The sequence below is a fragment of the Chamaea fasciata genome, unplaced genomic scaffold (genome assembly GCF_029207755.1).
Source record: "Chamaea fasciata isolate MVZ Bird 193981 ecotype frontalis unplaced genomic scaffold, bChaFas1.0.hap1 SCAF_1, whole genome shotgun sequence".
In the NCBI taxonomy this organism is placed as follows: domain Eukaryota; kingdom Metazoa; phylum Chordata; class Aves; order Passeriformes; family Sylviidae; genus Chamaea; species Chamaea fasciata.
In genome coordinates this window covers 25,089,494-25,102,642 of record NW_027094086.1, presented here as the reverse complement: position 1 = coordinate 25,102,642, position 13,149 = coordinate 25,089,494, and the positions used below count along the sequence as shown (strand labels likewise).

Here is a 13,149-nt window from a genome sequence, read left to right as displayed (position 1 = left end):
AAGAACAGGAGTATAGACGTGCAGCTTCCTCAGTTGCTGAGGTTGCTAAAGAAACAGCAGGAGACACAAAAACAGATCCTGGCACTCCCACTGCGAATAGGTTGGGCAGGTTGTAAGAAATTAACTGAGCAAAACCAGAATAAGTTCACTTAAAATGTGCCAGGGAAAAAAGGTACAAGGAAGCATCCCAAGCTATATTAACCATAAGAAACAAAAGACATTATCAGTTTTCATTCATATCAAATAAATAAGAAAACAAATCTATAAAAAACTTTGATCTTAACTGAAACTGAACAAAGATATTGACAAGTAACAAATATTGATGTAGTTTATGTTTAAATCTGTCTCAACAACTGAGAAAGAAATGGGCAAGGAGGGTACCAAACTTGGACAAAAAATCCCCTTGATTCTGGAATCACATATGTGATTTTTTTTACAGGAAGGAGTGAAACAGAAAATGGGACTCTGTTACTGCTTGTTCTTCTCTCACTCTCTCTTCTAGCACAAAAAGAGAGAAGACGTAAAACAAATACATTGAGATACTATTACATTGTTCAGCCGGGCCTGGGATCGTGGGAGTCTCTCAACAGACCTTTCTTTTTCTCCAGAAATCCCCAACCCTTGCAAGAACAGGTACAAGAAGCTGTATGGCCTCATTGGTTCTGCAGAGAATCAGCAGCTTTCTATCTATTGCTCCCCTCTAATATTTAAAAGAATCTATCTTTGTCTTTTCTTTTTTTAAACCATCTCAAATGTAGGCTTTAAACACATGCTCTACATCATATTATGTCATACTGGAACAAACAGCTCCTCAAAAGGCTGAACTTCTATTTGTGATTATTTATCTAAAAGCTGTGTTTTCTTTTAAACTGTATATGTTTTGTTGGACTGCATCTACTGACAGCTAAATTCCCAAGCCTTCAACCTGCCATCTCAAAGAAGCAGATTCGAAAGAGTCCAAGTAGAGTTTACTGTCAGTCTGTAATGAGAGTAAAATTATAAATCTCTGTACCAAAAGCCAGCTGCTTCATTCTTAACTCTGATCCCCCCTTTTTCTTTTGCATTCTAGCTAGCATACAGCTGCAATAAATGTGGCTCTTCTCACAAGCCATGCAGATGTTAACAGTTCTGTAGGACATCAAGAAACATTTCAAGAATCTTGTAAGTGCTGACTAAACTTGCTTGAATAACCCACACTATCTCCACATTCCTATTCAATAACATTAGTCTTCCTGAATATATTAAGAAAAAAAAAACCAAAAAAACTACCATTTAAGCTAAGGCTTTAATGTCTAGGTCTAAATGTACTATCAATAAACAAGGAATGTTCCTAAGCCATCAGACAACAGATATTCAGATAGCAAAGCAAAGCGAGTCAATTTATTCTTTGCCATGATGAGTAATGTATTTTTTGTTTCTTATCTATGTAAGAGTAGTAAAATGAATGTCCGAAAATATTTATTTATAAAAGTAATGGCTGTTATGTATTTGAAAGAATGGACCAGAACTAGAGCAAGATCTTTTCTTTTCTAGTAATCAAATGGATTAATACTAAATTACAGAGAAGGAGTTCAAAGTGGTACCTAGTACATTTTTATTAAAGTTCTATTAGCATGACAGTCATATGCATTAAAGATTAAGCTAAAGCCTCAAACCACAGTCAGTAGCAGCAAGAGTCCAGCTGTGCAGGTAGAGGACTAGATACGAAATGCATTAATTAAGTGGGTTTATACTAGAGATGCTGTTTTAATATTCTTCCCTCTTCAAGCAGTGTGCTGGGGTAGAGCTAATTTTCTTCTTAGCAGCTAATGTAGGGCTGTGTTTTGGATTTATGCTGGAAACAGTGTTGGTAACACAGGAATGTTTTAGCTAAGCCTGAGTAGGGCTTACACAGAGTCAGGGCCTTTCTGCTTCTCACCCCTCCCAGCAGAGAGCAGGCTGGGGGTGCGCAAGGAGCTGGGAGGAGGACACAGCTGGGACAGCTGACCCCAACTGACCCAAGAGACATCTCACACCGTATGATGTCATGCTTAGCAATAAAACTCGGAGGAAGGTTGGCTGGAAGGCTGCTGCTTGGGGACTAGCTGGGTGTCAGTCAATTGGTGGTGAGCAATTGTATCAATTGGCTTAGGTTTTATTTCTCTCTCTTTGCTATTTTACCTTTTATTACATTTATCACTATTGCTATTATTTTATTCCAATTATTATTACTGTTTTATTTCAATTATTAAACTGTCCTTATCTCAACCCACAACTATTCTCACTTTTATCCTTTCAATTCTCTTCCCCTTGTCCTGCTGGTGGCAAGTAAGCAAGCAGCTGTGTGGGACTTGGTTGCCAGTTGGGGTTAAACTACGACAAGCAGCAAATTTAGTCTCCTTTTTGGGGTAGGACTTTCAAAACACATGGAGCAGTTTAGAAGCTCAGCAATCAACAAAGCCAATAAGACTCACACTGATGTATTACTCCAGACACTTGAAAATCCCACATCAAATACCCTACCCTGTGTGTAAACTTCACACTTTGAAAACCCACTGGAAGGAGGGCTGCAGAACGATTCACAACACTGAGCCATAAAGAGATCACAATCTTTGACAAGTTCAGAAACAAAATGTGCAGTCAAGAGTGTCTATGGTGGAGTTTTGAGATTGTATCCAGTCAAGTGTCAGTCTCAGCAGAGTTTCAAAGAGGACAGGGTAGGGAGAAATAAAATGAACATATCAGTACATTCCCTGCAAGGAATCGATAAAAAGACCTCACTCCTACAAAGGCTTACGTACCTGCTCAACTTCAGATACTTATCCTATAATGTAGCACACTTGAAGTGAAAATCAAGTCTTTGAAGACACAGGGCACAAATAATTTACCATGAAATGTGGAATTCGGGGTATTGTTTGTTCTTTGATTTAGTAATACAGGAAATCTGAATAAAAAGCAGAATTGCAATGTGCTATTTTCTAAATGCTTCATGACACTGCTTTTAGAGTAATTTCATCAAAATGTCATAAAAATACATTTAAGCATTTTGAGATAAGAAAAAAGACAATAGACTACAACCTTAAAAAGAAGTCAATGTAATATTAACAGAAGCTCTGTAATTAGCTAGTCCAAAAACCTCAAGCTGTCTTCAGGCTTCCCCAAACAAAACAAATTGGAAGGCAAGAGCAGGAAGAAAAGAACTTAAAAAAAAAAAAAAAAAAAAAAAGGAGAAAAATAAAGAGAGAGGAAAGAAAAGCCACATAAGCCAGAGTCCCTCACTGCTGTTATTTCTCCACAAGCGGAAATGCTCCGTTCAGTCATGGCTTAGGAGGCATAAACATCATTGAAATTCAAAAGCAGCTCTGAGAAAGAGGACGCCTCAATTGGTATGCAAGTGGTGTTTTCTCGCCCTGAATACATTATGAACTTGCAGCATGCTAATATGCCATGCTATCATAAGCACCAGATGGAACAGTAGGCAGTGTATGTCCCATCAAACCTCAGGAAGATGTATTAATGTTCCTGCTCTTTTTTTTTCTTCCCCTCCCTTCCCCCTTCCCTACTACAACCCCTCAGCTGTGTCCCCAGACTGGCACATTTCGTAGCATCAGTCACCTGCTTCCGAAGCACAGTTCTCCAGGGTTGCCTCATCTTCACCAGGTGGTGCCAAGCATCTTTTCAATCTTTTTTATCGCAGAAGGTAAAGGCCACAAGACGTGTCAGGCTGTGCTTACTGAAGGGTACCGAGTACAAAAGATAACATCATGAGATAAATGATAGATGAGAAAGACTTTGGGTTTAAAGCTAGCACAATAGTTTTAAATTATGTATAAACGGCACAGCACAAATTTCCCCCTCAGTACTATTGGTGAATGAAGAACTGGGGAGCTGCAGCAAAGGGAAGGGTTTTCCAAGTAATCAAATAAAACAGAGGAAACTGGATTAAAGATCTTTGAACTTAATTCCTTTTTTCACCACACTGGAAACCTTTTCATAGAAGATGTACACAGTTCAACAGCCATTTATAGAGTAGGGGCAGACTTTAATTTTAAATCAGAGTAAGAAAATGGCACACAGGCAAATTAGCTTACAGGATTTGGACTTTTTAAAATACATATTATTCTAATGACATTCCTTGGCTTTTGTGACTAACAAATTGCTTGAAGCTGTATGTATGGTTCGAAAGACATGGAGAATTTTAATACTGCTTCGCATCATTTTTAATTCAGTTTCAAGCAGATTTTATATTACTAAAGAGAAATGTGATCTAGTATTCTGTATGAAAGTATGTGCATAGGCATGCAAAATGAAAGCACATATTTTCTGGTATCACCTGAACTTTTCTTATCTATTCATAGAAAGAAACTTCCTATTGAAATATACGGTTTACAAGAAAATTATTTTCTTTTTCTTTTCCTGTTACTGTGTTCTTCAGAATGCAAAACAAGATCCTCACGACTGAAAATTAAGAGCCTGTGAATTCAAAACCCAAGTAAGAAAGACCAGAGATGGCTGAAGAAAAGCAAATCAGCTTAAAGCATTTGAAGTGTTCAAGTATTTTTAAACAGGTTTGTTTTTCAGAGAGAAATCACACCAGTAAACATTTTGCTATTTCCTGATATTCTAGAAACCACCTGCTGATTTACAAACAGTTCTCACTATGCATGTAAATTTATTATTTTCCTAACAACATTAGACTTCTCATAAATACAGTCTAATTCTAAAAGATGCTAAGTATTCATAACTCACACAAACTTTTCTGGGGATTAACATTGCTCAAAACCTTGTAAGAGCTAGATAAGGAAGTTATCTGTTGCATGTATTACAAGTATTTTTCCAACTATTAAAGATCTACTTGACAGGGATTTCTGACCACATATCTAATCCTAACTAAAACAAAAAATAATTCCCTTTTCTTTCAAACAAAGCATGTTATGACTGTTATTCAGAAATAACAGGCATTATTCTAGCATCTATTAAGTCCAGAAAGGCTTTAATGCACAGATGTCTTACGGACTCAGTTAGAGATCACACCAATTTTTTTTCATCTTTCTTTTCCTACTGAAAATTGGGGGACTTGTTTTGTTTCTTAATATATAGCCTTTAAGGGTAATTTGTTAAACTATGATTTGCAATGTGCAAATAAGTATATTTAAGTCCATTATCCTGTGTTATGAAGTAATTTCTGACACCTTAACAGCACTCAATTTAATTACAACAGACTGAAAAAGTAGAGCTGACTCCCAGAGGAACCAGTTTGGATCAGAAGACAATGATATATGCTAGCTGCTGATCAGCTTTCAGCATCAGATCCACCATCAGCTGTTTTTAAGAACAATATCAGAACATCTGTATCATCACAGTATTTTGTGTCAAAAAGCCCTCCAAAAGCTAGCAATTGCATGCAACGTGCACATACCCACACCTGTAACCAGACATATTTAAAACCCAGCAGCTTTACAGTAATGTCTAAAGGAGACCAAAAAAACCAAACAAAAACAAACAAACAAAACCCCAACCAAAACAAAAAACAATCCCCCAAACAAACAAAACCCAAAAACAAATTTTAAAAACCCACAAAGAATCCCTTTTGATTCTGATTCAGTAAGCATCAATTTCTGCACCAGAATCCCCATTGGGTAATTCATCAAGGCATCTATTCTATATCTAGTGTGGCAAGACAGCGAAAACACTTACAGCCTCCAAAAAGAAAAACACTTGTGACAGAACTATTAAGCATTCCTGGTGATTAAGCAATAGACACTCATAATTTCAAGACTGTCTTGGACCAATGCCCCAGACAAAATCATGCAATCATATCTGCTGCTGTCAGGATGAAATCAAGGCATCATGATTTTCTGTATTCCTTCAAGAAAATGCAAGTTACTCAGCAGCATCCACAAAGCTCTTTCTGAGAGAATATAGAAGTTAACTAAGGAAAGAGTATATAATTTCTCTTGTGGCTCTACAGAGAGACACAGGTCGATACCTTAAATTTAGGTAGTATTTTTACCTTTGGAGCTTTTACAGACACAAAAGCAGTTTGAAGCAAAACCTTTAAGGCAGCATAAATGAAAGGATTCTGTTTCTGCTGGTGTCTGAAGATTAAATACCATTACTTTCCTTGCTCAAAATGAAAGGAATTGGAAATTACTACTCTACCGATTGACATGTCACAGGAGGAAAACTAGCTGCTGAGCTGGCAAGCAACCATGCAAATCAAACCCAAAATGTGGTTCTGTCGATGTAGAGGAGTCTGAAGAGGGCAAAGGAAGGCTGCAACACTGGCTTTCCAGGCAGAGAACTTGCTATACATGCTCTGTAGACTCTGCTTTCAAACCAACCTCTCAATCAAAGTTTCATACACAGATTCATCTCTTGTACAGCAGACTCACTTAATAAATGTAGAAAATCCAAATACATGTTTGCATTTACAACCAGAGAATAATGTAAAGAGAGATGCAAGTAAATTAAGAAAACAAGATAAACATTCTTCAGAATACTTTAAAAATTTAACATGAGAAACACAGATGGTAATCTCACTTCTCCATTTTCAAGGGGACAATGAAGTGCTCACATTGGCTAACAGGAATTCAGAAAAGAAAGATATACACTCCGTACTACACGGATCCCCTTTAAATATTGCAAAGGACTTTGCTTTTATTTCTGAAGATGCAATGCAGTCAAATGCTGAGCTCAGTGTAAAATAATCAAATATTGATTTTAATGAAGTAATTTACATTACTTCTGAGATCTAATATGGATGAGATTGACAGATGCTCTCGCTTTTTCGGGACCCTGAAGTTAGGAGATCCTACAGTGCCATGGAAGGATGAACTCAAGCAATGTGGACCACTTGAATTCTAGAAACTTAGTTGTCCTCCTCCTGTCAGTGGAAAAATGAAAACTAAAAACGCCAGTCCCAAGAGGCAGCAAATTCTGTTGCAAACCAGTTTCCAAGAAGAAAACTGGTGACTTTCAAAGCTATTAAATGACAGTGCCATCTGACCTTGCTGGATATCTAATTACATCCGTTCTTTTACAAACATAACCACAGTTGCTTTAATGAGCATCTTTTTGCTTTCCTTACTGCATTACAAGGTCCCCGTGTTTCACTCAAGATTTCACTTCCAAAACTGACAGAAATCCCAGTACTTTCTAAAAAAGAATGAGAATATCGCATATCCCTGTTTTTAAAAGACCATTTTTGTACACTGCAGTGTTCATAGTCTAAAATGTCCAAAACAGTGTATCGTGTACAGTCCCAGGCAAAAAAAAATGTAGTAACAATAATACTGTCACAGAAAATGACCTCTTCTAAATTTCAGTTAGGCAAACTTTCTCCTAAAGAGAATACAAATAAGTGTGTGCAAATCTAGCAGATATAATTTCACAATCAACAATTATGTGGTGAAATGGACTGGAAAAATAAAATTAAAACAATAAATGTTAATTTGTATTTGCTAACCATGGAAGATGTGGCTGCTGCTCTGCAAGGCGCAAAATCATGTTTAAAAAAAAAAGTCTCTTAAAAATTCAAGGAATGATATGAGGAAGTCACATATAGGAAAGTCTATGTAGATGGCATTGATTTGGATTATAAAACAGCTACAATGAAAATTCAAGGCTGTGTACACATGCTTATTGTTTTGGCTTAAAAGGGCCACCAGAATATATTTGGAATGCACAGTTTAGAAGAAAGAATCAAATTATGGCTGCATTTTTCTATGAAGCGAGTGCACACATTTTCCAAACTGCAATCTTGTGGCAGGAAGAGTATTTGAGTCATATGCGCTTGCATGACTCACAAAATACATATTAAGGAGAGATCTGAAAGAAGGAAGGAGAAGGCCCTGTATCCCTAACTGGGAGATTACTCCTTTAGCAGGATGCAGTTTCAAACAGGAGGACAGTAAGACATTGAACCCAGCATCCCTAGAAAGATCATAGAGAAAGGAGGAACTACAAGAATCTGCACTGGAGATACAACACAGGAAAGTTCCCAGGGCTTGGAGAAGAGGGTTATAAGCATATAAATAAAACTCCAATAAAGCATTAGAACTGAAAGAATACCAAGTTAAATTTTAGATATGCTTTCCAAATGACTTAAGACAGAGTAGTGCCTCAAACCCCAGAAAAGATGTATTGATAAGCTGGAAAGGGCAATGGACTTTGAAAGGTAAAACACGTTCCTGCTTCTTGAATCATCATTTCAAACTTCACTGCAGTTAATTAAGCATATGCAAATGCCACTTACTCAAATCTCAGTTCAATATAGCAACTCCCATTTTTAAACAAAGAATGATATCGGCCTGACCCTACAGCAGATCTGCCTGAATTTACAGTACGCTTGAAGGGTTACCAAAATACATTTTTCTTCCTTAATCCTCAGCTGCTCCTCCAGGAGGTGATCAATACCAATTCCTTTCACTCTCCTATTTCCACATTTCTTTTGGTCTTTGTCAGCTCAGTATTGTCAACATTCAAAAATAACAGCAGAGCTTGTTACAGTCTGCTTCCAAAGGGATGTCCATAAGGAGTGAAAACCATATGAGCAATACTCTTAATAACTGTGTCCATTGCTGATGGTATTTCCTTTTCAACTTCAGAAAGATTTCCTGTCACCTTTGACTTACACTTTGTGCCTGTTTAAAAGCAGTTACGTTGCAGGCATAGCTCCAGAATATTTATCCACACTAATACCTAAATATCTGGCTGGATAATTTCAATAAATTCAGATGTGTGGGTCCTACCAGGTAATTCTTCCTCAGGAAAATTTCACAAGATTACCCAATCCCAAAAGCGAGAAGAAGCAGAAATAAACCGACAACTCATTATACAACATCATGAAAAAGCTCAAGTAAGGCTCTAGCTTCATGCCATAAGAATTTGAGGAGACTTTTAGAATTTGGATGGGTTCAGTGTCTCTTCTTTAAACCAGCTGCAGGAACATCATTAACAGGTGGTGTTCTGCAGCACAGGGACAAAACTAAGAGGTCTGTGAACCTTCAGTTGAAGTGTCTCCTCTCAAATCCCAAGGTCCCCAGCAACTTGTTTTCTCAAGTTGTTCTCCAGTTAAAGTTCACAATGAGGCTTTTTCTCCACACTCTGCCTACAACTTGCAGTAAAGAAGAAATTCGGAGTAGAGAAAAAAATGAAAATAAAACAATAAAAAAGCCAGCACAGAGAAATAAATTCAGCTTTGGTATATGGAAGCACAGCTCCATGAGCTGTCAGAGGGAGGAGGTGCAGCCCTTTCAACCAGTACTGAGCCTGGCAATTCTGCTCTTCTATCAGCACACAGAGTCCATTCACAAAGCTAGAGATCAAATAATAGTTTCAAAACAGATTCAATGAATCTCTTTAGGTGTTTGAAGCCCAACACTGCTGAAATTTCCCCTGAAACACAGCGCAGAAACCAGTACCAGCAGCTGCTCTGCTCTCCCCTACAGAGCATGGGTCTGTAGGGGAGAAGCACCTCAGACTGGGTGTCCAGAACAGTTAACAGATCCAGCATAACAAAGAATCATTATTCAAGCTGAAGTGACCTTAGGAGATGAGCCAGTCTATGCCCCTCTGTCTTAAAGTAGGTGAAGTTTAGATCAACTTGCCATGGGTTTGTCCAATACAGGATCTTCAATAATGAAAATATCACTACCTCTCTGAAAAAACAGTTTTAATGTCTGACCATCATTATGGTGAAGAATTTTTTTTCCCTGGTATCTACTTGGATTTTATCACGGTCTATTACTTGTGCCTTTTGCCTCTCATCTTTACCACTATGCACCTCGAGAAGAACTTGGCTTCATCTCCATCTCTCTTCTCTATACTCTCCCATTAGGTAGTTGTAGAGAGCTCATGACAAAAAGATTATATAAAGTTAATAATATTTAACTAGAAACTGCCTACAGCTCACCAACAGCAAAATTCCTGCCTTTCAAGGGCCTCAATAACTTGGAGACATGGAATCCACAGCATTACTCTCTCCTCCAGTAAAGTTGTCCATATCCTCACCTTCAGAAGATTAGCAAGTAGAACTGTTTGTATAAGACACAGCTAGGCGAGAAGGAAAAGGGAGCGTTGAAATTTTTTTGCAAGATTTTGGAGTGAAAGCCTCACTCTGGAAGTGAAACACACAAATTCAAATCCTCCTTCTGCTTGCTCACACCCAGATCTGGAACATATTCCCTTGGCAGTGGGGAAAGCTACTGCCCATTAGCAGTTTATGGGAATCATCTCCAAGGCTCTTGTCCTACCTAAGAACTGAACAAGAATCATGTTAGGAGGGAATGTGGCTCAAGATCAACAGTAGCGAGGGGAAAGCAGCTCCTGAACCGGTCCTGCACTTCATCTGGTGACTCTCATGTACATGAGGCAGAAAGAACAAATGTACATCACAAAAATGCAACTCAGTGCAGAGATGGCTGAGCTGCTGGAGAGCTGAGCCAGTGAATATAGATAGAATGGTACAACGTGGCAAGGACTTCACCAGCTTCACAGAGGAGCTGCGTGAACATGGAGTTAGCATAGCAGGATATTGAAAGAAATAAGCCTTGCCAAGTGGGCCAATATGGCTAGACTGTGTCTGTGCGTAAGTGAAAATCCAAGCACTGCTGTGCCCTATGTTTTTTCCCAATTTAATCTCTACTTGCCTTAGCATTGCTGGCTCTGTGCTCCATTTTACAACACGCACATTTCTGGGAACAAAAAGTAAGCCTACACTTGTGAAGAGCCCAACGTTTCTAAATATGCACTGGGCTTCCTCTGAGATTACCTACCAGATCCAACTGTGTGAACAACCCAAGACACAGAAATGCTTCAACTCCAAAAAGATATTGGTGTGATCTCAGCACTGGGCTGCTTAACCCTATCAATACTGAGGGAGACCCTGCCATGCACAGATACAGCTTGACATGTTCAGGAAACTTCAAAGCTGTAACAGTGATGCACACAGGACAGAGGAGAATTAGAGGCACGGCACTTTGGATTTGGAAGGCAGCTAGTGCTTCATGTGCACAAGTTGCTTTGTGACCTGGAAGCAAAATACCAGGCTTCAGCTGATTTTTTATAGTGTTATCCTTGATGTACACACTTGAAAGAAACAAGGATGAAGCAAACAAACCAGAAAACTGGTAGAGGTATATGTACATGTTCTGAAAAGCACCAGTTATCATGTTATCATGATACTCTTAAATGTATCCATTTCTCTGTACGGACTTTAAACTGGCATATTGTATAATTTCATTTTATGCTAAATTCAAGTCATCTTTTCAAATTGTATATACACAGATCACATTGATTTGCAAGCTATGATGATCATGCCTTGTATGTGTGAGTGTGGAGTCCAAAATCTTCAAATCAATTGGTGCTAAACACCCTGGTGTTAAACACTGAGGAAGTACCTGTCCTGAGAAACTTACTTGGTTGTTCTTCTCTAGATAAGGGCCTGAGCTATAAAGCTTTCAGTCTTCTCAGGAAAAGAGCATTTGGGACCCTGATGAAAAATATATATATATACGTGTGTGTGTGTGTGTCTATGTGTGTGTATATATATATATATATATATTCATTCCTGCAGTATGATCTGCGTTCCATGATGTGTTAATTACTTTCCATGCATGTGTAGCATGAGGAAGTTCACAGCCCCATGGGTTGAAAATAAGTGCAATAATGTTATGCAGACTTTGGAATTTGTTACTACCATAAAAGACGAAGAAACTTTAATACTGTGAAAACCAAGTCATCACATGTCACCTCCCAACCCTATCATACATATCTGAAGAACCCAGTGACCTACGGTCCTCTTAGGGAAAAAGCTTTTCACTTGTAGCTGAATCCTGAAGATAAAGTCATTATGTAGGATGATTGGAATAATGATGCAAAGTTAACACTCAGACTTAAGTATTTCCAGACACATTTTCCATATTTGGCAGGAAACTTGTTTTGTAAGACACAGAGTCCTCCTAACATAACAGCATAGCAACTGCAACTTAGAACAGAACAAGTCGGTAAATGGACTGTTAGGACACTTTTGCTGTGTAACACCATTTACACACATGTACTTAAAAAACAGGTGGATAACCCAAATGTTCAGTTACTAGGACACTAACAGTTATGTCCATGGCAATTTTGTTTCTGTTCTTTAAACAAATCATCACTTGCAAGCACTAATGTTAAAACCAGAAAGCCACTCCAGTACACAGTGGCTATAAATGCCAAATCAATTTTCAGCAGATAATAAAGTCCATGTTTTACAATCAGCAATACACTGTTTTACTACCCAAAATGTAAGCTAATAATATATAGCTCTGCTAAATGGAAAATGCAGATATGCTGTTAAGAAATGGGCTGGCTGTGAGATGATGGATCATTTCTGCCGGGACCTTCTTAAAGCTATGTGCAAATGTTTTGAAAATATCACATGATGTGGCCATGTGTTAAAAATTACAGCCAGTTAAGTTCTCTGCTAAGAAAAATATGTGGGCAATTTATGAAATGCACTCCAGGATGGAGATATCTTAAGTAAAACCAGATTTTGAAAACAAACCCATTTTTTTTGAAACATGAACTTAAAAAAAAAATAGTTGCAGCCACATCTGGAGAGCAGAAGTAAAGAAAGGGTGGTCTGACCTAATACCAGGCCATCTTCTGAAAGAGCAGCATTATTTCTGGGCTACAATGACTGTGATCACTGATTGTCCTTTTAAGGAAACCGTGCTGAATACTGCCATGGGCAATAATAAAGCATTTTGTAGGCCAACATCTGTTCTTTGAAAGTACTATAAAATGACTGATAGATTTGTAATGTTTCATAAATAAAGTCCGGATAAACAATACCAAAAAAACCCCAAAAAAACCCAAAAAAACCCACCCCACCACATTCACAGTAATCAGAGAAACTGGTGTACTGTATTAGATTTGAACACTGTTCCCCCAGGAACAATTACTTAGAGATAAATGCTTCCTAGAGTTCGCTACACAGAATGACAAAATGGTTAACTTGGTTACGGCAAGCTGCATGTTAACGGGATTATCTTTCTAGAGACTTTTCTCCGAGTTGCAGCAGTGCCTTCACAGAAGTCTGAATGGCTTTTACAGCACTTCATTAGCCAGCTCCACTGCTGTCGCTCTGCCCCGACAGGAGAGCGAGGAGGTGAGCACCGAGTCGCA

The 13,149-nt window shown here is 38.2% G+C and overlaps 1 protein-coding gene across 5 annotated transcripts in view; it reads right to left on the bottom strand.

Moving 5' to 3' along the window:
* The window catches only part of RUNX1T1 (RUNX1 partner transcriptional co-repressor 1), a 114,669-nt gene that overhangs the window by 64,630 nt on the left and 36,890 nt on the right, over positions 1-13,149 (bottom strand). For 2 of the 5 annotated variants that reach the window (XM_066178947.1, XM_066178956.1), the window contains exon 2: positions 3,595-3,712. The exons of the other annotated variants lie outside the window; for them this stretch is intronic. The gene's annotated coding sequence lies outside the window, so the exon portion shown is untranslated. The remainder of the gene's footprint in view (positions 1-3,594; positions 3,713-13,149) is intronic. 5 annotated transcript variants of the gene reach the window in all.